Below are 22379 nucleotides of genomic sequence, written 5' to 3'. Positions count from 1 at the left end.
GTACATAAATTGATGGTACAAATAACTACTTACTCTCCCGATTTCACGGCGGGACAATACTTACTACACTTGTCTAGCCTCTCTCACTCCGTTTACAAAGACACCATTATAATACACCTCATCAACGCAGCGAGGCTTTGCATACCAGCAAAGTGGAAACAAAATCTCCCACCTACCATTCCGGAATGGATACGTAAGGTAAACCATATTTCCAAAATGGAAGAATTAATTCATCAATCTAGGGGCTCTTCAAGATCGTATCTTGATAAATGGTCCTGTTGGACACACTTTGTGAATTCCGCTGAATGTCATGCCTTACTGGAGTCCTGATGGATTGTTCTAGATAAAATTGACCTTTATTCTGGACGTTTTTAGTCAACACATAACAAAATGAAATTATAGAATATGCCTATTGATACGTAATATTATTTACTCATTTCAGTAAACAGAAAAACCTCTCTCCTCTCTCTTATCATTTCCCCTCCCCATTTACTTAAGTCCTGCTTTAAATATATATACTTATTAAAGTTTATAATATGTCAGTTCATTTAAACTTATGTAAGACAAGAAGTTGGCGTTTCTCAACGCAAAAGTTTGATGTGTAATGCTTTATTGAAAATGCTTGTACACTAATATTTTGAAAAATTCAATAAACATAATTTAAAAAAAAAAAAAATTAATAAAAAAAAAGCCTCATCGAGTCATGACACCTACCCATATGATGTAGTCTTCATCTTCACCATACATCAAAATGAAGAGGCACCTTGAGGAAAGAGAAACTAGTTTAGTGTTGAAATTAAAAACAGAAGCCGGCCTTTCTAGTCTTTATCATCTCAGATACAAAAGTTTACATTCACTGACAAGTCAGATATATGCTTGTCTATATAGATCATCACTGATGACCACCACATTGTACCCTACATTCAAGTCTTTACTGCTCACCTGTAATGCTGTGGGGAGCCATCTTCAGATCGTAGCAACCCTGAAGAATGCAAGAATGTAAGTTACCAGGGAAGGGAGAGAGCAAGAGGGCAAGTTGGCCCGTGAGACCACTCAAGCTGAAGTAAGGTTTATTGAGCAACCCACCCCAGCCACGCAGGAAACATGGTTGACAAAACAGCTAGAATATAAAACAGCTACTTTGAAATGTGCGGAGAACAAGCGGACTCTACAAAGGCAGTGCCAGTTTGGAGAGGGAGAGAAGGTAGGGCGGATGCTATCCCTTCTGAGTAGGACTAACTCCCCTCCGTCAAATATCCCAGCAATAAAGACAATAGGGGGAGAAATATCCATGGACGGCCAGGTGATCTTACAAACATTTTGTGAATATTACAAAGAATTGTACAAATCTAAAGGGGGGGCTGAGAGTGGAGCTATGGAATCATTTTTTCAGAAAATAATAGTCCCTACCCTGCTAGACGAGGACAGACAGGCCTTGGATGCACCAATCACGTTAAACGAAATTCAGCAAGCCGTAACTTCAATGTCAAACCAGAAATCCCCTGGCCCGGATGGACTACCTATCGAGGTGTATAAGAAATTTGGCGAGATTTTGCTACCAGAGTTGTTGAAGGCTCTGGAGGGGGCTGAGAGTGGAGGCACTCTTCCCCACTCAATGCTGGAAGCAACTATCATAGTGATTCATAAAGAGGGGAAAGATAAATTGTTCCCCTCATCTTATCGCCCAATTTCTTTGTTACCTACCGATGTTAAGATCTTAGCCAAAATTTTAGCAACTCGCTTAAATAGATCCATTAGTAAACTTATTCACCCAGATCAGTCAGGGTTTATACCAGGCAGGGCAACAACTATTAATATAAGAAGAACTTTTTTAAATATAGAAATACCAACTGATAATGAGAGGCCCAGAGCAGTGTTATCTCTTGATGCCGCTAAGGCATTCGATAGCCTTGAATGGAGATATTTATGGGAAGTATTAGAGAAATTCGGCTTCGGGCCTTGCTTTGTTAGATGGGTTAAATTACTATATAGCGAGCCAAGAGCTAAAATTAAAATTAATAATGAGACATCGGAATTTTTTCAACTGGAGCGAGGGACGAGACAGGGGTGTCCTCTGTCCCCCCTTCTGTTCACCCTCGCCATGGAACCACTTGCAATAATGGCCAGGGCGAGGTCGGACATAATGGGGTTCAGAAGACACCAAGGGGAAGACAAGATTGCATTATTTGCAGATGACATCTTGTTCTTTCTGGGGGATGTAGAAACCACTCTAGACAAAGTGATACAACTGGTAAATGACTTTGGTCATTTCTCAGGTTTGACAACTGGGAAAAATCTGCCCTTTTACCACTGGATCCAGTCGATCTCCAGCTCCTGCCAAGTGCTTCTCAATTAAGCGTGGTCACAAAATTTAAATACCTAGGCATTTGGATAGCGAAAGATATTACCCAATACGCCAGTTTAAATCTTGATCCACTGTTACTAAAGTGGAAAAATAAATGTGATATCTGGAAAAGACTTCCCCTTTCTGTAGCAGGACGATGCAACTTAATCAAAATGATATGGCAACCGCAATTAATATACCTGCTCCATAACGCACCTTTATGGCTGGGATATAAATGGTTCAAGAATATAGAATCGCTATTTAGAGAACTTATATGGAGGGGAGGCCAAGCCAGGATAAGTTTGCAAACACTCCAGCTGCCAGTAAAAGAAGGGGGTATGGCGGTTCCACACCCAAAGTTATATTTTATTGCGTCACAACTGCAACATTTGGTAGGGTGTGGAACCTTTGAGGGAGACGGCTTTATTAGCCGCTTGATGTTAACGGGTAATCCCCATAAATTGTTGGTGGAAGCCCTAGAGGCAGATTATTTCCCCCATAAATTTCCAACTATAAAATTGGCTATTAAAGTATGGCACACAATAAAGACCTTATTGGGATATAGTGGTCAAACAGAATTCTCCCCCCTATGGAATAACAATAATCTACAGGAAATAACAAGCATAGAAGACTCGAGAGAATGGAAGAGTCAAGGTATAACTCGCTTAAAGCATCTGTTTGAGGGTAACACCCTAAAATCATTTACATATAAAAAGTGATAAGCGCTTCAAATTAGGTGACCAAATCACAACAAAAGGTAATAACAATGATATGTGCACAAACACAATAGGTGACTGGACTGGTGTTGGTGAAAAAAAACAATTAAAATAATCCAGAAATTTTAAAAAGAGGTGTGGACCTGAAATGGTACAAACAAAAACCTCTCTATAACTGGAAGTGTCCAAAAAGCACTAAAAGTGCTCAATCCGTGAAAGTTCAACAATTTAATAAAATAAATGATTAAATGTTCAGATGGAAAATCATAACAGACAGTCTATAAGGAAGATGAATCAGATGTTTTAAAACTTCTGAGCCTCTGCTCTTTTCCCTTAGACAGATGGTGAGATATTCTCAAAGGTGTTGTGCCCTTACCTGCAGGGTGCTATATATAGGCATATAGTGTGATCTCCAAAGCGTGATGGTCTGGTCTCTCCCAATGTTAATTGCTCCTCCTGCTCCAACTGCTAAGTGTTTCAGATCTTCCAGGCTCCGTAATCCAGGGTTGGAGATGCAATGGGGGAGGAAGAAAAAATTGCCTCCAATAGTGTAGTGAGTTAAACTCAAAATATTTATTGTGCCAGAATGGCATAAACAAACATGGATGGGCACATGCAGTAATAAATTTAAAAATCGCGGGGACGCGGCGATCTAAGTACCGCCTGACGTCCAGTGGCCTCCGGCTTGTACGGGTGTATGAATCGAGCTGACTCCCTACGGCGTTACGTCACGCACCTCGTGACTTCATCAGGGGAACCCTATTGGCTGTCAGGCCGTCAATTAAATACTCTCAAACCGGAAGTAAACAAACTTCCATTTTCTCGTGGTCCATGTCTGTAGACATAGTGATGGAAGTAATGCTTATTATTGGACGTGACCAGGACATAGTTGCGTTCTGTAAACTAGAAGAGTTTAAACATTGCAATGACAGAACTGGTGTTTTAAAGGCAATATGGGTTATATAAAAATATAAACATATAATAAATAGTGACAATTATAGTAATAAGAATAGGATTTTGGGGTATTGAAAAATATAAGGCATCTTGGAGAGGTAGCCACAAAATACGGGTTATTAGTCAGAAAGAATCCCGTTGGATTCATACACTCAACACTCTTACCCCTGGTGGGATGAATGTGGATTTCGATCTTAACTGTTTTTTAAACAATTTTTAAACATATTTTAATCATTTATACAGTGGAGAAACTATACCAACAAATGGAACATACATGATCTACTGAATGTTTATTGTTCATTGACGTGGATATGTCACATTCTGTGTGGTGGCCTTGGGCTTGTGGGGGTGTTGGTCGACCTATTATGGTACCACTTTATTTCTCCCCTCACCCTGGCCCATTTCCTTATGGACCCGTGATCTTGGGAAGTTTCCCTAGTATCCTTTGTGTCCATAAAAATACTTTCACCACACTTAATAAGTTGACATGTACAGCTTTTTCACCAGTGCACAACCAAATGCACACATTTATTGGGTCACACCACTCCATTTCTATTTTTATTTTATTTTTATTTTTATTTTTATTTTTATTTTATTTTTATTTATTTTTCTTTATCTTTATTTTTATCCTTATTTTTATTTTTATTTTTATTATTATTATTATTATTTTAATTTTTATTTATATATAAATTTCTTTTTTTCATTTTTATTCCATTTTTAAGGTGTTTTAACTACATCTCTATCATCTCTATTGATAGTAGAACCTTTTCATACACATCAATATTATGATGTAACATGTGGTCTAAGGAACATTTGACCAAATAGAAGGTATTTACATTGCGCGTATATTTAGCACAAATGATAGATATAATACCTGCCCTTTGACGGGTTAAGTCTTAAATGTTTCCATTTTTTCCATTTTAACATTCCTATACAATGTATACATCTGAATATCGCCATTGGACACTCACTTATGGCCAGCTAATCTTACACACAATAAGATTAGGCCGTTATTCCTATTCTTATTACTATAATTGTCACTATTTATTATATGTTTATATTTTTATATAACCCATATTGCCTTTAAAACACCAGTTCTGTCATTGCAATGTTTAAACTCTTCTAGTTTACAGAACGCAACTATGTCCTGGTCACGTCCAATAATAAGCATTACTTCCATCACTATGTCTACAGACATGGACCACGAGAAAATGGAAGTTTGTTTACTTCCGGTTTGAGAGTATTTAATTGACGGCCTGACAGCCAATAGGGTTCCCCTGATGAAGTCACGAGGTGCGTGACGTAACGCCGTAGGGAGTCAGCTCGATTCATACACCCGTACAAGCCGGAGGCCACTGGACGTCAGGCGGTACTTAGATCGCCGCGTCCCCGCGATTTTTAAATTTATTACTGCATGTGCCCATCCATGTTTGTTTATGCCATTCTGGCACAATAAATATTTTGAGTTTAACTCACTACACTATTGGAGGCAATTTTTTCTTCCTCCCCCATTGCATCTCCAACCCTGGATTACGGAGCCTGGAAGATCTGAAACACTTAGCAGTTGGAGCAGGAGGAGCAATTAACATTGGGAGAGACCAGACCATCACGCTTTGGAGATCACACTATATGCCTATATATAGCACCCTGCAGGTAAGGGCACTACAACACCTTTGAGAATATCTCACCATCTGTCTAAGGGAAAAGAGCAGAGGCTCAGAAGTTTTAAAACATCTGATTCATCTTCCTTATAGACTGTCTGTTATGATTTTCCATCTGAACATTTAATCATTTATTTTATTAAATTGTTGAACTTTCACGGATTGAGCACTTTTAGTGCTTTTTGGACACTTCCAGTTATAGAGAGGTTTTTGTTTGTACCATTTCAGGTCCACACCTCTTTTTAAAATTTCTGGATTATTTTAATTGGTTTTTTTCACCAACACCAGTCCAGTCACCTATTGTGTTTGTGCACATATCATTGTTATTACCTTTTGTTGTGATTTGGTCACCTATTTGAAGCGCTTATCACTTTTTATATGTAGATTTTATTTTTGTGTTATGTGAACACTTTTAGATACAGCTGCCTCGGATACACTTCAGACTATCATTACCACTTTATTAGCATTACGGTATACTCACAGTAGCGCATAGAATATTTTTTCACTATATAACCCTAAAATCATTCTCAGATTTAACAAGAGAATTTAATATTCCCAACAAAACATTTTACAAATATCTGCAGGTCCGCCATGCTATTCAAGTACAATTTAGTTCTAAAACAATGGTATGGACCCAGATCCCCGTCCTTCTCAAAGTAATCAGGGCAAGTACGGCCAAGGGCTTAATAACAGTAACATATAACAGCTTGAGTGCTAGTGCGATAAGCAGAGCGGGCCCGGCCAAGAGTAAAGAAGCGTGGGAAAGAGACCTGGGAACAATACCATCTGAACCGTGGGAGAGAATTCTGCATCAATGCGCCTGTGTTTCAATCGCCCCAGCGCAAAGATTGTCCCATTTGTTTTTACTGCATAGGGTATATCATACCCCGCATAAAATGTTTAAACTGGGGTGGAGACAGAATAACGAATGCCCGAGATGCAAAGATAAAGGGGATTTAATTCACATGGTCTGGAAGTGCCCCAAACTTTATGATTTTTGGGTAGAAATAATAGAGAGGATAAACAAGGTATTTGGAACATCCCTCAATCCAGTGGCCAGGACTTGTCTACTGGGGTGTATAGAAGATATAAGGGCACCTCAGGGCAGCTTGGAAGCTATATTGAGGTGCCTTTTCCAGGCACGAAAAACGATAGCCCAAAAATGGCAGGCGCAGACGCCCCCGTCGGTAGATAACTGGTTAGCGACTATGAATCTAACAATTTCAAATGAGAGAGTATATTTTACTAGACAGGGGAACTATGGGAAATTCACTAGCATATAGGGGCCGTGGCAGAGGGCGGTGTGGAACATATGAGGATGGCACTTGAGGAAGGGACTCCAGGGTAACGCGCCCCCCCTCCTCCCTCTCCCGTTGGAAGTGGCTATCACCCATTGCGGTGGGAGTATGGTTGATGGGTGCTCTAATGGGGATTGGCGATATAGGGCATGTGATCACAAGTATCGTCACAAGAGAAAAGGGTAGAGGACGGACTCCCCCTCTCTTCTGTGCTCGTCTGTCCGCTTAGGGGATTAACAAATGGGGTAATACGCTCCCTTAGGTAGTTGGGGGGAGGGTGGGGGGAGGAGGGGTGATTGGATACAGGGTTACAAGACGTAGAAGATATCAGGTACATCTGATTATACAGGCTAAGAATATGTTTAGTACTGATTATAGTATGTTGTCTTCTTTCTTTTTTCTGTTCGTATAATGCTAGATGGTTACCTGTTAAAATAATTGTCTGATGTATAAGTAATCTTAAAATCAAATAAAAAGAAAATTAAAAAAAAAAAAGAAATCCAGCTAGTAACACACGTCCAAATCCTTTGTGCTCTTAAGCCCCGTACACACGATCCGAAAATCGTACGAAAAATGCCGCTTTCGAAACGATCGTACGATAATCGGATCATTAGTACAGAGCTTCCGAAAACCGATCAGGACAGTTCATCTGATTTTATTATATCGGACATGCACGGAATTTTTTTTCGTACGATGCCAGATCGTACGATTTTCATTTAATCAGTACAGCTGTCGTTCGAAAATGCAAAACAAATGCATTACAACACATGACATCACTTCCGATTTTTTATCCTGCCGTACGAGAATTTTCGTGACTTTAGTAAACTCAGATTCGACGTGAGATTAGCATACAAAAAAAAACGGATGATCATTCGTCCGATAATCGGATCGTGTGTACCGGGCATTACTCATTGTTTATCTGTGCAGGAGCAGTGCTTGTACGCTAGGTTGGTCGCTCTGGATTAGACTACAGGCTAGTGCAAAATGTACAGTACCTGCAATTTCAGTCTGGGTCCACAGATTAAGCATACTGTAAGTAGTAGACACAGATAATAGCTAAGGGGTTTACGTGCACACGTAGGATATGAAACAAATCACTGTTTGAACAAGAGTGGTGCACATGCATTGATTTCAAGAAACAAAAAAAAAAAAAAAAAAAAAAAAAAAAAAGAATGTAAGTTACCACATCTGGTACACATCAGCAGAAAGCTGTACTGTTGTAGACTAGGAGTGCCATTAGGAGGTAAAGGTAAAATAAAGCAACATCTCATTTTAGATGTAAGGGAGGGTTGTAACCCCTGTAAGGTTTATTTCTGCCTTTGTCCCATGGGGCGATTTCTCTTCACTTCCTGTCCCAAAGAACTCGTGTCCCCATTGGAAGATCAAAATGTGTGATTCTTTACAAATATTATTGAAAGTCAAAAGAGAAAAGGTTGAATGGGGCGCACAGACAGAATAAAAACCCAACAGGTGTTCTAATCTCCTCTACACAAAATTAAAAACGTTCTAAATAACTGCATTAGAGCCAAAACAGCATGCAAGGTCTCCAGGACACATTTATGGAGTAGAGAAAATCTGCAGGGATGCCTTCCAATGTGAATAGTAAGCCTATACCCACCTCCTAGGCATTTAATTTGCAGATGGGCTGTATAAGCGGGTTTCAAGACAGATTGACCAGCCAGATATACCTTCCACAGTCTAGTTGAGTGTACCAAGCCCCCATTTTACACCAGTGACTTGGCAATGTGGTGCGATTTATCACATTACCAGCAATGGAACTGTTCATATTGCATCAATGAAAAATATAAAAACATTTCCTGCACTACTTTCCAATTTAATTGCAACTTGCAAACTTCTGTAGAAGTACTAAACACCTTCCCCTCAGTAGGTACCCTCGTAGCCAACAGTTGACAAGACTAAAACTTAAAACATATAAATCACCAGGACAGGATACCTTAGACACAAGAGCCCTCAGAACTGTCAAGTTATAGACAGACCATTGTTCATAATCTTTGCAGACAGCACACTCACAGGAATTGCACCAGCTGATTGGAGAAAAACCATTGTGGTACCAACATTCAAGAAACAGAACAAACAAAACACCTGGAAAACTACAGGCCAGTCAACCCAACAACCATAAATAAATTGGAGGGGATAAAAGGGACCAAGAAAAAAAAAAATCAGTAGTTATGAAAGGTTGTTTCTGCCAGACCAAACATTCTACGAGGACATGAGCTGCCATATAGACAGGGGAATGCCCATGGATTTAGTGCACCTGGATTTTGCAAAAGCATTTGATAGTCTCTCTCACAATGTTTTGTGAATGGAGGCAAAGAATGACAGTACACATTGCATGCTAAAGAAGAGTATAGAATAGCCCATGGGTGGTGGGATAGTCACAGGCAGGCCCATTGTTGACAGATACATCAGCCCATTTAAATGGTCTGCTGTATTAAGATAAATACAGAAATAAGCTCCAAGCGTCTTAAAAATGCACTGCATGAAACCAGTGCTGCACCAAAGTCACACTGCACAAACATAGGGGTAATGATGCATGAGGGACCCATTAACGGATAAGGTGCAGCATGTTCTGGGATCATGCACACATTCCTCAGCCACAGCTCCTAGGTGTCCAGCATTACTTAGACTGGTTACAATAAGAACACGGGGCACAGATCACTACAGGCAATAGCACCGATGCTCATCTAAGCTTCATTATCTCCCCCTTCCTATCACACTGGATCCCATCTCCATCCCCCTCCCCCTTCACACGGTGGAAGCTCTGCAGGAGACAGCAGATATCAGCAGGGAAATTAATGGGGAAATGTCGACCATAGAGTTCCTATGTGCTTGTCAGCTACCTCTGCATCTGCCTCCACAGCAATGCCTGCATCAAAAGCCATGAATAGCAATTTTACAGCGTTAGATAGGTTAGTCTGTAGATGTGTTGGGTGAACTACTTTAAAGTGGCAATAAAATGCTATTAAGAAAGTCAGTCACTTACCTGCTCTGTGCAGAGTAGCCCCAATCCTCTTCAGGTCCCCTGCTAGCACTCAGGGTCCCTCCCTTATGGCAAGTGCTGTGGCTCAACCCCACCCCCTCTTGTTGGCTACCTGATTGACAGGGGCCATTGGCCCCTACAGCTGTCTCTGCCAACAGCTGTCTCTGCCAACAAGGAGTCCCCAGAGAGCCAAAAGCTTGTGCCCATTGCTGGATTGTGATGTGCTCAAGTATTTGGGAGGGCCTGCTGCAGAGGATTACTTTGATGCATGAAGGTAAAAACAGAACCTTTAACCACTGAAGGATGAATTTACAGAAGAATCCCAAAGAGCACAGCGTTGAAAGCTACTACATCACAGCCTAAACCAAACATCAAGCCATCGCCCAGAAGCAGGCCCATCACTGTCTAGTTTAACCCCATCTCAGCAAAGCCAGTACTGGGACCCCTTGATCAATTCCGCCACCAACTATAAACCTTTAGAATTCCTCAGGCAAATGTATGCCCCGTTTTACCTTTACAGTACTAGCCCAATACTTGTGTTCCTTTCTCTGGTAGTACCAGTGTAGAATCAAATGGCTTGGTACCTCTTAGCTGAAGATTGAGCTTATCCTTAAGGACTAGGTGCATATTGTACAGCCAGGTGAATTGTATTTAATGAGCAACTCATATCCAAATCCAGCATGTCATTCTGCCCCCCCTTATGTCTTAATGCCTTACCTTTTCAGTTGTCCTAGAGAGTTTTTTGGGATCATAGTTAACATTCACAATCTTAAATACCCATGTTGTACTTTGTTATTTAAGTGCCCTCTTGACTAGAATTGAGCAGTTTTCATGTAGGTTTACAAGCATAGTTTGAGAAAATAAATAAAATCCACACCCAATTTTATCAAAACATTTTTATTTAACTACATTGTTAACAGAAGCCCATCTTGTCCAATCGGTGTTGGGGGCACAGTGCCAAGGATGCACTACAAAAATCTGGAGATTTGAGCTGATGAGGTCCAAACACCACTGTTGGGCAAGATTGGTCTCAGGCCGAAAAGGTCAGTGCTTTTGATTTTTTTTTTTTTTTTAAGGTCTTCACAATCCTTTAAGCATCCAAGATTTGTAATGGGTTTATTTTTTGTAGGTTTAAACAGTACTTCACATTGCTTTATAAGTCAATCCCCCTCAGACTGTTCCATCAGGAACAGGTTATCCATCTTCTCCAGCTGACTACACCAGTGGGTTCACCTTTTCAGGCTCTGGTGGAGATCAGATGGTCGGACATGTGAAGGTTTCATCCTTGGGGATCGTTCAGATACAAAGCTCTTGCTGCCATCATCCTCCACAGCTCCTAGAGCTGGATGATGCTGGCCAAAATGACAATCATTTTTTGCTTAGAATAAAGATAAATTCTCACAATTATGGTGCAACATCTTTCATATCGATGAAAGTGACAACTTTACTGTTGAATTCCTTATTCCAAAAAATTGCATTTGAAAGACAACTATGCAAATAGTGTGATTTTTTTCTCTAGGGCAGGGGTGTCGAGCTCAATTTCTTTGTGGGCCGCATCAGTGCTATGATTGAACTCAAAAGGGCCAGCTGTGTCTGCAAGATTAGATGTCCAGAGCAATCCCCTTACATTAGATGTCCAGAGCCAACCCAACATCAGAAGTTGAGTCCCCCCCACTCTCCCTTGCAATGCACCCCTCTTTCCTTATACTGCTGCTGGGAAGATGAATGCATTGCTTGAAAGCAAAACGCAAGGGTCTGGAGCTCACACAGATGCAGTAGGTGCGAGGGCCACATGAGATTGCTTGGGCCAGATTTGGCCTGCAGGCCTTCTTGACACCTGTGCTCTAAGGTCTCTGCTAAAAAAAAAAAGTTAAAGGTTTTAATTCTTTAGCCCAAAACGTCAAGTATTAGAAAAAAGGTCTTTAACCACTTAACGACCCCTTCACGCCGATATACGTCGGCAGAATGGCACAACGTATAGGTACGTTGTCCTTTAAGCCCAGCCATGGGGTCTCGGGCGCCCGCCCGCTCAGTTCACATATGCAAAACGGACGAGTTTTGAATCCCATGTGAAACAGACCAGTTTGCAATGGAGCTGGTAGTTCACATATGTCCAGGACAGCTGTAGTCCATTTTTGAAGATACTGCGAGATTGGGTATGGTTGGGTTCAGGTGTGAATTAAAGTAAAAACATGCACCTGAACCAGTGAACAAATAACTGGACTTCATTTAAAAAAGTGACTGCAACGGCAGTTGGCATGTGTGAATCTAGTTACAAACTATTGTTACTGGTAGGGATCTCCCAAATGTATTCATACTTTTGCACATGGTGCAATTAGGCAGAACCGTGTAAATGTAATCTAGTTTTCAAGTCTTACCTTGAACCAATTTTCCTCCAGTTGAAAGCTGAAAAACAAAGTGAAATATGTTAAGACACACGTCGTTACAAAAACCAGTCTGATTCTACAGCTAAAGGGGATCTCTTCAGTATAGCGACGATCCTTGTCACAGCCAACACAAAGCCAGCTCAGGGTATAGTGGATTATTCATCATTGTGTCCCCCACAAGCATTATGATTAACTGTTGGGAGCATGTCAACATTTTTGCCCTATTCACATATTTAGGTTGCATAGCTTACATGTGTTATGTCTTCAGTTCTGGCCATCCCCATGTAGTACCAACCATCGATACCTGTTAAAAGATTCAGCAGGTCAGACATCTGCAACATCAAACCACCAAGAACAAAGCTAAACTTTTAAAACCATCAGTTACAATAAGGTCTCATCAGAATTCAGACGAACGAGATTCCAAGAGATAAATCATCATCAGTTTTAAGTTCACACACTAGCTTATCTACACTCATGAGCAAAGCCTTCATACAACTACTGGCAATGCAATTGTGCCATTAACCTCCACCAGTTTATGTACTTTTATACAAGCATTTAGCTGATCCCCTTATTTGAGGCAGTTGACCCACTGCTACACAAGAACATTAACGAGGATTGTTGGCAATGCTGAAGCCCCATTCCATAAATGGGTTGTAATGATCACTGGGTGGTAGTTTCCAAGTTACAGCGGCTCAACAAAGTTGCAAATTAATTGTTCAAGATGTGCAGTCAAGTATTGCAATGTCTACTTCTCAGGTTACCTAGTTTTACAATCAATTGAATTTTTTTTACCATCACTTACCATTAATTTCCTTCAAGAGGAGATCTGCATTTCAATTTTCTGAGACCCTGCAACCAAAATATACATTTAGTTCAACTTTAAAAAAAAAAAAAAACACATCTTTACAGTAGCTACTGCTCAGGAGTTCGAAGCGTTTCATTATTTTTCAAAGTGAGCTAGTTGACTCATCACTGCAGTGATCCAACTCCACCTGACTAGCTTCTAGTGTAGAAACTTTCAAAGATTGGTGCAATTTGAAACTGCCAAATTGCATTGTGAACAGGGGCTTCAAACCACTTTATGGATGGAGAGGATAAAATCTTAGCCAACAGGATGACACAAGTTAGTAACCAATGTAGCACTAACTACGCCATCAATTACATTGTGTTACAGCTTTTTACACACTATCCCTTGACCTCAATGTAATCCAGTAATCGAATCAAAGGCAGAAGTGGGTGGCATGTACCTAATAAACTGTACCGGAGGTTGGAATTAAAAAAAGGTGCCTAAAATATCAGATATGAAGCAGTGTTGTGCTAAACAAATACAACCCAATTTAATATTCAAAACTAGATTTTAGGTTCAGCTCTACTTCATAGTGACTGCAGGACTTGCCGTTCATTTCTACAAGAAAATATTGCCCTCTCAAAAAACGTCATCGAGTCATGACACCTACCCATATGATGTAGTCTTCATCTTCACCAAACATCAAAATGAAGAGGCACCCTGAGGAGAGAGAAACTAGTTTAGTGTTGAAATTAAAAAACAGAAGCCGGCCTTTCTAGTCTTCATCATCTCAGAACAAAAGGTTACATTCACTGACAAGTCAGATATATGCTTGTCTATATAGATCATCACTGATGACCACCATATTGTACCCTACATTCAAGTCTTTACTGCTCACCTGTAATGCTGTGGGGAGCCATCTTCAGATTGTAGCAACCCTGAAGAATGCAAGAATGTAAGTTACCACATCTTAATCTGGTACACATCAGCAGAAAGATGTACTGTTGTAGACTAGGAGCGCCATCAGGAGGTAAAGGTAAAATAAAGAAACATCTCATTTTAGATGTAAGGGAGGGTTGTAACGCCTGTAAGGTTTATTTCTGCCTTTGTCCCATGGGGCGATTTCACTTCCTGTCCCAAAGAACTCTTGTCCCCATTGGAAGATCAAAATGTGGAATTCTTTAAATATCATTGAAAGTCAAGAAGAGAAAAGGTCGAATGGGACGCAGACAGAATCAAAACCCGACAGCTGTTCTAATCTCCCCTCTACGCAAAATTAAAAAAAAGTTCTAAATAACTGCATTAGAGCCAAAATAGCATGCAAGTTCTCCAGGACACATTTGTGGACTAAAGAAAATCTGCAGAGATGCCTTCCAACGTGAATATTAAGCCTATACCCACCTTCTAGGCATTTAATTTGCAGATGGGCTGTATAAGTGAGTTTCATGACAGACTGACCAGCCAGATACACTCAACTAGACTGAGTAAGGTATACCAAGCCCCCCATTCACACCAGTGACTTGGCAATGTGGTGCGATTTATCACATTACCAGCAATGGAACCGTTCATTTTGCATCAATGAAAAATATAAAAACATTTCCTGCACTACTTTCCAATTTCATTGCAACTTGCAAACTTCTGTAGAAGTACTAAACGCCTTCCCCTCAGTATGTAGCCAACAGTTGAGTCAAGACTAAAAATGAAATCAAATCACCAGGACAGGTTGGCTTAGAGACACAAGAGCCCTCGGAACTGTCAAGTTATAGCCACACCATTGTTTCATAATCTTTGCAGACAGCATACTCACAGGAATTGCACCAGCTGATTGGAGAAAAGCCATTGTGGTACAAACATTCAAGAAACAGATAAAAACACCTGAAAAACTACAGGCCAGTCAACCTAACAAGCATAAATAAATTGGAGGGGATAAAAGGGACTATCAAAAAGATAAAAAAATTATCAGTAGTTAGTATGGGTTTACGAAAGGTTGTTTCTGCCAGACCAAACATTCGAGGACATGAGCTGCCATCTAGCCCATGGATTTAGTGTACCTGGATTTTGCAAAAGCATTTGATAGTCCCCCCCATAAGCGCTTAAATTACAAGCCGAGGTCTGAAGGCATGGACCACAAGGTTTGTTCTTGGATTAAAAAAAAACTGGTTACAGGGACAGGTCCAAAGGGTGGTGATAAATAACACTGACTGGTCTGGAGTGGTAAGTGGGGGGTTCCCCAAGGTTCTGTCTTGGGACCAATTCTATTCAATCAGAAATGATAGAGGATGAGATAAAAAGCGCCGCTTTCACAAATGACAAAATTAAGCAGGGCAATAACTTCACATCAGGATATAGAAATGTTACATTAAAACCTGAACAAAATAATGGAGTGGCCCAATACATGGCAAATAAGGTTTAATGTGGAGAAATTTAAATTAATGCTCTAGGGCCAAAAAAGGAAAAATAAAAAAGTAAACTACTCACTAGGGGAGAACCTATGGGGAAATCAAGGATGGAGAACGATCTGTCCTAGTAAATGGCCAATTGGTAACTGAAGCTTGACATTACATGCCATTGCTCAAAGCGGACAGAATTTTAACATGCATAAAAAACGGATCTACTCCAGAGAAACCCATAATCCTACCACTTTATAAAACTGGTTAGACCACTCTGTCCAGTTCTGGTCACCAGTCCCCGGAAGGGATGTGCTGGAACTGAAGGGCAACAAAATTAAGGGAACTGAAGGACCTCAAAATGTATTCTTGCTGGAAAAACTATGCATGAGGACATACGATAGCAATTTACAAATACCTCAATGGTGATCTCAGCAGGGGGGAGAAAAAAAAAAAAAGGAGTCTCAACGGGTGCAAGAGGACATGGGCCCAAACAATGAGATTGGAGAAGCAGTTTAACCTTTAACTGCCCAGGGAGATTTCGCCATCAGGGCAATAAGGATGTGAAACTCCCTTCCATGATGTGGTTTAAGCATGAATATGAATATTTTTAGAGACTCTTGGAATGCGCATCTTAAATGCAAAACAGGGATATGGGAACTTGTAGACATGGGCACAAGTACACCTACACATGAACTGGACTGACTTGTCTATTAAAAAAAAAAAAAAAAAAAAAAAAGCACCGATTTGAAATCAATAGCGGCCACACTTATCAAAAGGAACCTTCTAAACCAGGGATAAGCAATTAGCGGACCTCCAGATGTTGCCAAACTACAAGTCCCATGAGGCATAGCGAGACTCTGACAGCACAAGCATGACACCCAGAGGCAGAGGCATGATGGGACTTGTAGTTTGGCAACAGCTGGAGGTCCGCTAATTGCTTATCCCCGTTCTAAACGAATGCCGATAGCATGTATGAGCTTTGTGCTGTAAAAGCTGCTGAAGATCAACTTTTTGAATATTAGGCAAAATTAAACAGGCAATTCTATGGCTGCAGTGTACTGAACAGGGATGAAAACCAGACATGTCTTGGATGGAGTGACTTTATATTACAGCCGCCACTCAGCCAGTGAGGTCATCTCCACTGCCAATACAAAAAGCATCAAGTCCATCAACCTTGTGGCAGGGCTACTTCTACATCATGGACTAGAGACCTTGTCACTCAAACCTCAAAATAAAACACTAACCAATTGTGCCACATGTCTGGTATCCAAGAGGGGGGAAAACTTTTAAACTTGCAATTACATTTTACTAGCCTTGCCATCAGGTGTTGCTCAGAGACAAAAGCTGTCCTCAAAGAATTCTCAGAACAGGTCTGTGATGAGTCTCATTGACACAAGACAAGGACTGCACCCTCCACATCCAGCCATGTGCTCAGTAAGCAAGGGAAAGCATGGCAGAGACTCACACCCAGCCACCAAGAAAAAGCCCAACAGTAATAAGACAAAGGGTGAAAGGCCATGAGCTTAGAAATTCTCACATGAGCCCAGTGAAACCCCAGATTTTTTTTTATTTAAATCATGCATTCACTTTAGCTTCCTCCCATTCGTGACCAGGGAGAAATAGAACAAGCAGATTGCTTCTCAGAAAAAAACAGTAGCTCTAGTTTTGATAACCTACCACCAGTATTTTTCTCCTGGAACACAATGCTTTGTGAATGGAGGCAAAGAATGACAGTACACATTGCATGCTAAAAAAGTCTAGAATAGCCCATGGGTGGTGGGATAGTCACAGGCAGGCCCATTGTGGACAGATACACCAGCCCATTTAAATGGTCTGCTGTATTAAGATAAATACAGAGATAAGGTCCAAGCCTCTTAAAAATGCACTGCATGAAACCAGTGCTGCACCAAAGTCACACCGCACAAACATAGGGGTAACGATGCATGATGGCACCATTAACAGATAAGGTGCAGCATGTTCTGGGATCATGCACACATTCTCCTTGGCCACAGCTCCTAGGTGTCCAGCATTACTTAGATGACTGGTTACAATATGAACATGGGGCACATCACTGATGCTCATCCAAGTTTCATCATTTCCCCCTTTCTATCACACTGGATCCCATCTCCATCCCCCTTCACATGGTGGAAGCGCCGCAGGACACAGCCGATATAAGCAGGGAAATGAATGGGGAGATGTCAACCATAGAGTTCCTATGTAATTGTCAGCTACCTCCTCCACAGCAATGCCTGCATCAAAAGCCATGTATAGTGATTTTACAGGGTTAGATAGGTTAGTCTGTAGATGTGTTGGGTGAACTACTTAAAGTGGCAATAAAATGCTTTAGAAAGTCAGTCACTTACCTGCTTTGTGCAGAGTAGCCCCAATCCTCTTCAGGTTTCCTGCTAGCACTCATGGTCCCTCCCTCATGGCAAGTGCTGTGGCTCAACCCCACCCCCTTTTATTGGCTACCCAATTGGCAGGGGCCATTGGCCCCTACAGCTGTCTCCGCCAACAAGGAGTCCCCAGAAAGCCAAAAGCTTGTGATGTGCTCAAGTATTTGGGAGGGCCTGCTACAGGGGATTACTTTGATGCATGAAGGTGAATCCTAAATAGCACAGCGCTGGAAGCTACTACATCACAGCCTAAACCAAACATCAAGCCATCGCCCAGAAGCAGGCCCATCACTTTCTAGTTAAACCCCATCTCAGCAGAGCCAGTACTGGGACCCCTTCATCAATTCCACCACCAACTATAAACATTTAGAACTACTCAGGCAAATGTATGCCCTGTTTTACCTTTACAGTACTAGCCCAATACTTGTGTTCCCCTTACTCTGGTAGTACCAGTGTAGAATCAAATGGCTTGGTACCTCTTAGCTGAAGATTGGCCTTATCCTTAAGGACTAGGTGCATATTGTACAGCCAGGTGAATTGTATTTAATGTGCAACTCATAACCAAATCCAGCATATCACATTTATTCCATTCTGCCCCCCTTATGTTATAATGCCTTACCTTTTCAGTTGTCCTAGAGAGGTTTTTTGGGATCATTTGAGATTATGTTCATCGATTAGTTATCACAATCTTAAATACCCATGTTGTACTTTGTTATTTAAGTGCCCTCTTGACTAAAATTGAGCAGTTTTCATGGAGGATTACAAGTTTAGTTTGAGAAAATAAAATCCACGCTTAATTTTATCAAAACATTTTTATTTAACTACATTATTGTAAACAGAAGCCCATCTTGTCCAATCGATGTTAGGGGCACAGTGCCAGTGCACTACACTAATCTTTGAGCTGATGAGTTCCAAACACCACTGTTGGGCAAGATTGGTCTCAGGCCGGAAAGGTCAGTGCAGTGCTTTTGTACTTTTATTGAAGGTCTTCACAATCCTTTAAACCTACAAAAAAATAAAACCCATTACAAATCTTGGATGCTTAAACAGTACTTAACATTGCTTTAGAAGTCAATCCCCCTCAGACTGTTCCATCAGGAACAGGTTATCCATCTTCTCCAGCCGACTATACCAGTGGGTTCACCTTTTCAGGCTCTGGTGGAGATCAGATGGTCGGACATGTGAAGGTTTCATCCTTAAGGATCATTCAGATACAAAGCTCTTGCTGCCATCATCCTCCACAGCTTCTAGAGCTGGTATAAAGAGATTCTCTGGTTTGGGGACTTAGACCTTAGACCCAAACAAAGGTGGAGCCAATTGGACTATTGCGGTACTGGTAAAGTTAAAGCGGGGGTTCACCCTATTAAAAAAAAAAAAAAAAAAAAAAGTTTTTTTTATTCTAGCATTACATTCGGCATCGTAGCGCGAGCTACAGTATGCCGGTCTTACATTTTTTATCCCCGTACTCACTGTGCTATTGTACATTGAAGATTCCGGGGGAATGGGCGTTCCTATGGTGAGAGAAGGTGATTGACGGCCGGCCCTGGCACGTCACGCTTCTCCGGAAATAGCCGAAATAGGCTTGGCTCTTCACGGCGCCTGCGCATAGCCTGTGCGCAGGCGCCGTGAAGAGCCGAGACCTACTCCGGCTGTCTTCGGGGAGCGTGACGTGCCAGAGCCGGCCGTCAATCATCCTCCCTCTCCATAGGCACGCCCATTCCCCGCGGGAGTCGGAATCTTCAATGTGCAATAGCACAGTGAGTACGGGGATAAAAAAAATGTAAGACCGGCATACTGTAGCTCGCGCTACGATGCCGAATGTAATGCTAGACTGATGTTAAGGACGGTGAACCACCGCTTTAAGTAATAAAAATACAATTGAAAATATAAATATATATAATTTCATTAGATCAAAAAATAATGAGAATTAAAATGGTGACGACCATACATAACACCAATATAATCCCGAAGAGGGGAAAATTTGTGGGTTGAAGGTCACGACATTAAACTTTACTAGTTACGCGGCGATAGCCGCTTCATCAGAAGCATGTTTACAAAAGAATCGAAAAAACAAACAATTAACACATAATAACACATGTTAATTGGTTTGTTTTTTCAATTCTATTGTAGACATGATTCTGATGAAAAAAAACTAGTAACTAGTAAAGTTTAATGTCGTGACCTTCAACCCACAAATTTTCCCCTCTTCGGGATTATATTGGTGTTATGTATGGTGGTCGTCACCATTTCAATTCTTGTTTTTTTATCTAATAAAATATATTTATATTTTCAATTGTATTTTTATTACTTAACTTTACCAGTACCGCAATAGTCCAATTGGCCCCACCTTTTGGTTCTCTGGTTTGGGGACCTTAGACCCAATCTCTTTATACTAAAATTTCTGGATGATGGTAACTTTTATATTATGTTTATGTATTACTACTCTAGAGGCTATACTTTAGCTTCTAGAGCTGGATGATTCTGGCCAAAATGACAATCATGTTTTGCTTAGAATAAAGATAAATTCTCACAATTATGGTGCAACATCTTTCATATAGAAAAAAGTGACAACTTTACTGTTGAATTCCTTAAAGCGTTTTTTCCAAAAAATTGCATTTGAAAGACAACTATACAAATAGTGTGATTTTTTCTCTATGGCAGGGGTGTCAAGCTCAATTTCTTTGTGGGCCGCATCAGTACTATGATTGACCCCAAAAGGGCCAGTTGGATCTCTAAGATTAGATGTCCAGAGCCAACTCGCCATCAGAAGATGAGTCCCCCACTCTCCCTTACAGTGCACCACCCTTTCCTTATACTGCCGCTGGGAAGACGAATGCATTGCTTGAAAGCAAAACACAAGGGTCTGGAGCTCACGCAGATGCAGTAGGTGCGAGGGCCACATGAAATTGCTTGGAGGGCCCACTAACAGGCCAGGTTTGCAAGATAACTGAAATGCATCACAGCCGATATCATTTGCTCCTCAGTGATTGCAGTATTCTAGACCAGTGTTTCTCAACTCCAGTCCTCGGGGCGCACCAACAGGTCATGTTTTCAGGATTTCCCTCAGATCAAACTGCTGTGGTAATTACTAAGGCAGTGAAACTGATAAAATCACCTGTGCACAATAATGGAAAGCCTGAAAACAAGACCTGTTGGTGCGCCCCGAGGACTGGAGTTGAGAAACACTGTTCTAGACTGCATCTCCCCAAGGCAATACATAAAACCTGGCCTGTTAGTGGGCCCTGCAGGACAGGGTTGATGACCAATGCTCTAGGGTCTCTGCTAAAAAAAGTTTAGGTTTTTAATTCTTTAGCCCAAAACGTTAAGTATTAGAAAAAAGGTCTTTAAGTGGTTAAACCAACTTGCATTTACAGACAGTGTCATAATGTTTCTCTATCTCCATGGATGTGGTGATAAAACTTGGCATGTTTATTTTGACAGTTGTGAGCAGAGCACTGAACTAGGAAAATTTGTCAAGATTGTGGTGGGGTAGAATTAGTTAATTCAATCGTGCAGCTCCAACAGCTCCCCACCAAAAAAAAAATGAAAATTCTGTATTTAATTTGAGACAAGCATGTTGCACATGGGCAACATAGCCAATCTTTAAAGGAGTTTTTATGGCAGAAGTTTTTTATCTCGACGCATGAAGATAAGCCTCCTGTGTGTAGGAGCCTTCCCCAGCACTTAAGTGATCTTCTGTCCATGGGTCCCTTGGCCACCTGAGATTTTGGATTGGCTGAGACAACAGCAGCAACATTGGCTCCCACTGTTAAGAGTTGGCAAATAAGAAGTAGGGCTGAACAGCTAAATGTTTAAATAAACACAACTGCATCATAGCTTGCTGTGGGGTCACTCAACAGGATGGAGGGGGCCAGGATTAGTGAAGGGGACCCAAGCCCTAAAGATCACTTTAAGGCTCAGTTCACATATGCAAAACGGACGAGTTTTGAATCCCATGTGAAACAGACCTGTTTGCAATGGAGCTGGTAGTTCACATATGTCCAGGACAGCTGCAGTCCATTTTTGAAGATACTGCGAGATTGGGTATGGTTGGGTTCAGGTGTGAATTAAAGTAAAAACATGCACCTGAACCAGTGAACAAAAAAAAACTGGACTTCATTTAAAAGACTGCAACTGCAGTTGGCATGTGTGAACCTAGTTGCAAACTATTGTTACTGGTAGGGATCTCCCAAGTGTATCGTTACATTTGCACATGGTGCAATTAGGTAGAACCGTGTAAATGTAATTAGTTTTCAAGTCTTACCTTAAAACCAATTTTCCTCCAGTTGAAAGCTGAAAAACAAAGTGAAATATGTAAAAAACACACGTCGTTACAAAATACAGTTTGATTCTACAGCTAAAGGGGATCTTTTCAGTATAGCGACGATCCTTGTCACAGCCAACACAAGGCCCGCTCAGGGTATAGTGGTATTATTCATCATTGT

At 41.0% G+C, this 22379-nt stretch overlaps 1 long non-coding RNA gene and 4 other non-coding genes across 5 annotated transcripts; all 5 read right to left on the bottom strand.

The window, feature by feature from the left end:
• Positions 1–11139: 11139 nt before the first annotated feature.
• Positions 11140–11265, bottom strand: LOC120918108. The gene has a single exon (XR_005744317.1). It is a non-coding gene; the product is annotated as a small nucleolar RNA SNORD22 (small nucleolar RNA).
• Positions 11266–12733: 1468 nt separating this feature from the next.
• On the bottom strand, positions 12734–12804 carry LOC120918079. Its single transcript, XR_005744290.1, has one exon. It is a non-coding gene; the product is annotated as a small nucleolar RNA SNORD30 (small nucleolar RNA).
• Positions 12805–13275: 471 nt separating this feature from the next.
• LOC120918062 lies at positions 13276–13339 on the bottom strand. The gene has a single exon (XR_005744275.1). It is a non-coding gene; the product is annotated as a small nucleolar RNA SNORD29 (small nucleolar RNA).
• A 5392-nt stretch (positions 13340–18731) lies between these two features.
• Positions 18732–22272, bottom strand: LOC120917574. Its single transcript, XR_005744215.1, has 2 exons — positions 22199–22272; positions 18732–18939 (listed from the first exon to the last, which is right to left on the bottom strand). It is a non-coding gene; the product is annotated as an uncharacterized LOC120917574 (long non-coding RNA).
• Positions 19011–19136, bottom strand: LOC120918115. The gene has a single exon (XR_005744324.1). It is a non-coding gene; the product is annotated as a small nucleolar RNA SNORD22 (small nucleolar RNA).
• Positions 22273–22379: the final 107 nt, after the last annotated feature.

The sequence above is a fragment of the Rana temporaria genome, chromosome 11 (genome assembly GCF_905171775.1).
Source record: "Rana temporaria chromosome 11, aRanTem1.1, whole genome shotgun sequence".
NCBI lineage: Eukaryota > Metazoa > Chordata > Amphibia > Anura > Ranidae > Rana > Rana temporaria.
The sequence above is the reverse complement of the archived record's forward strand: the minus strand, read 5'-3'. Positions and strand labels throughout refer to the sequence as shown.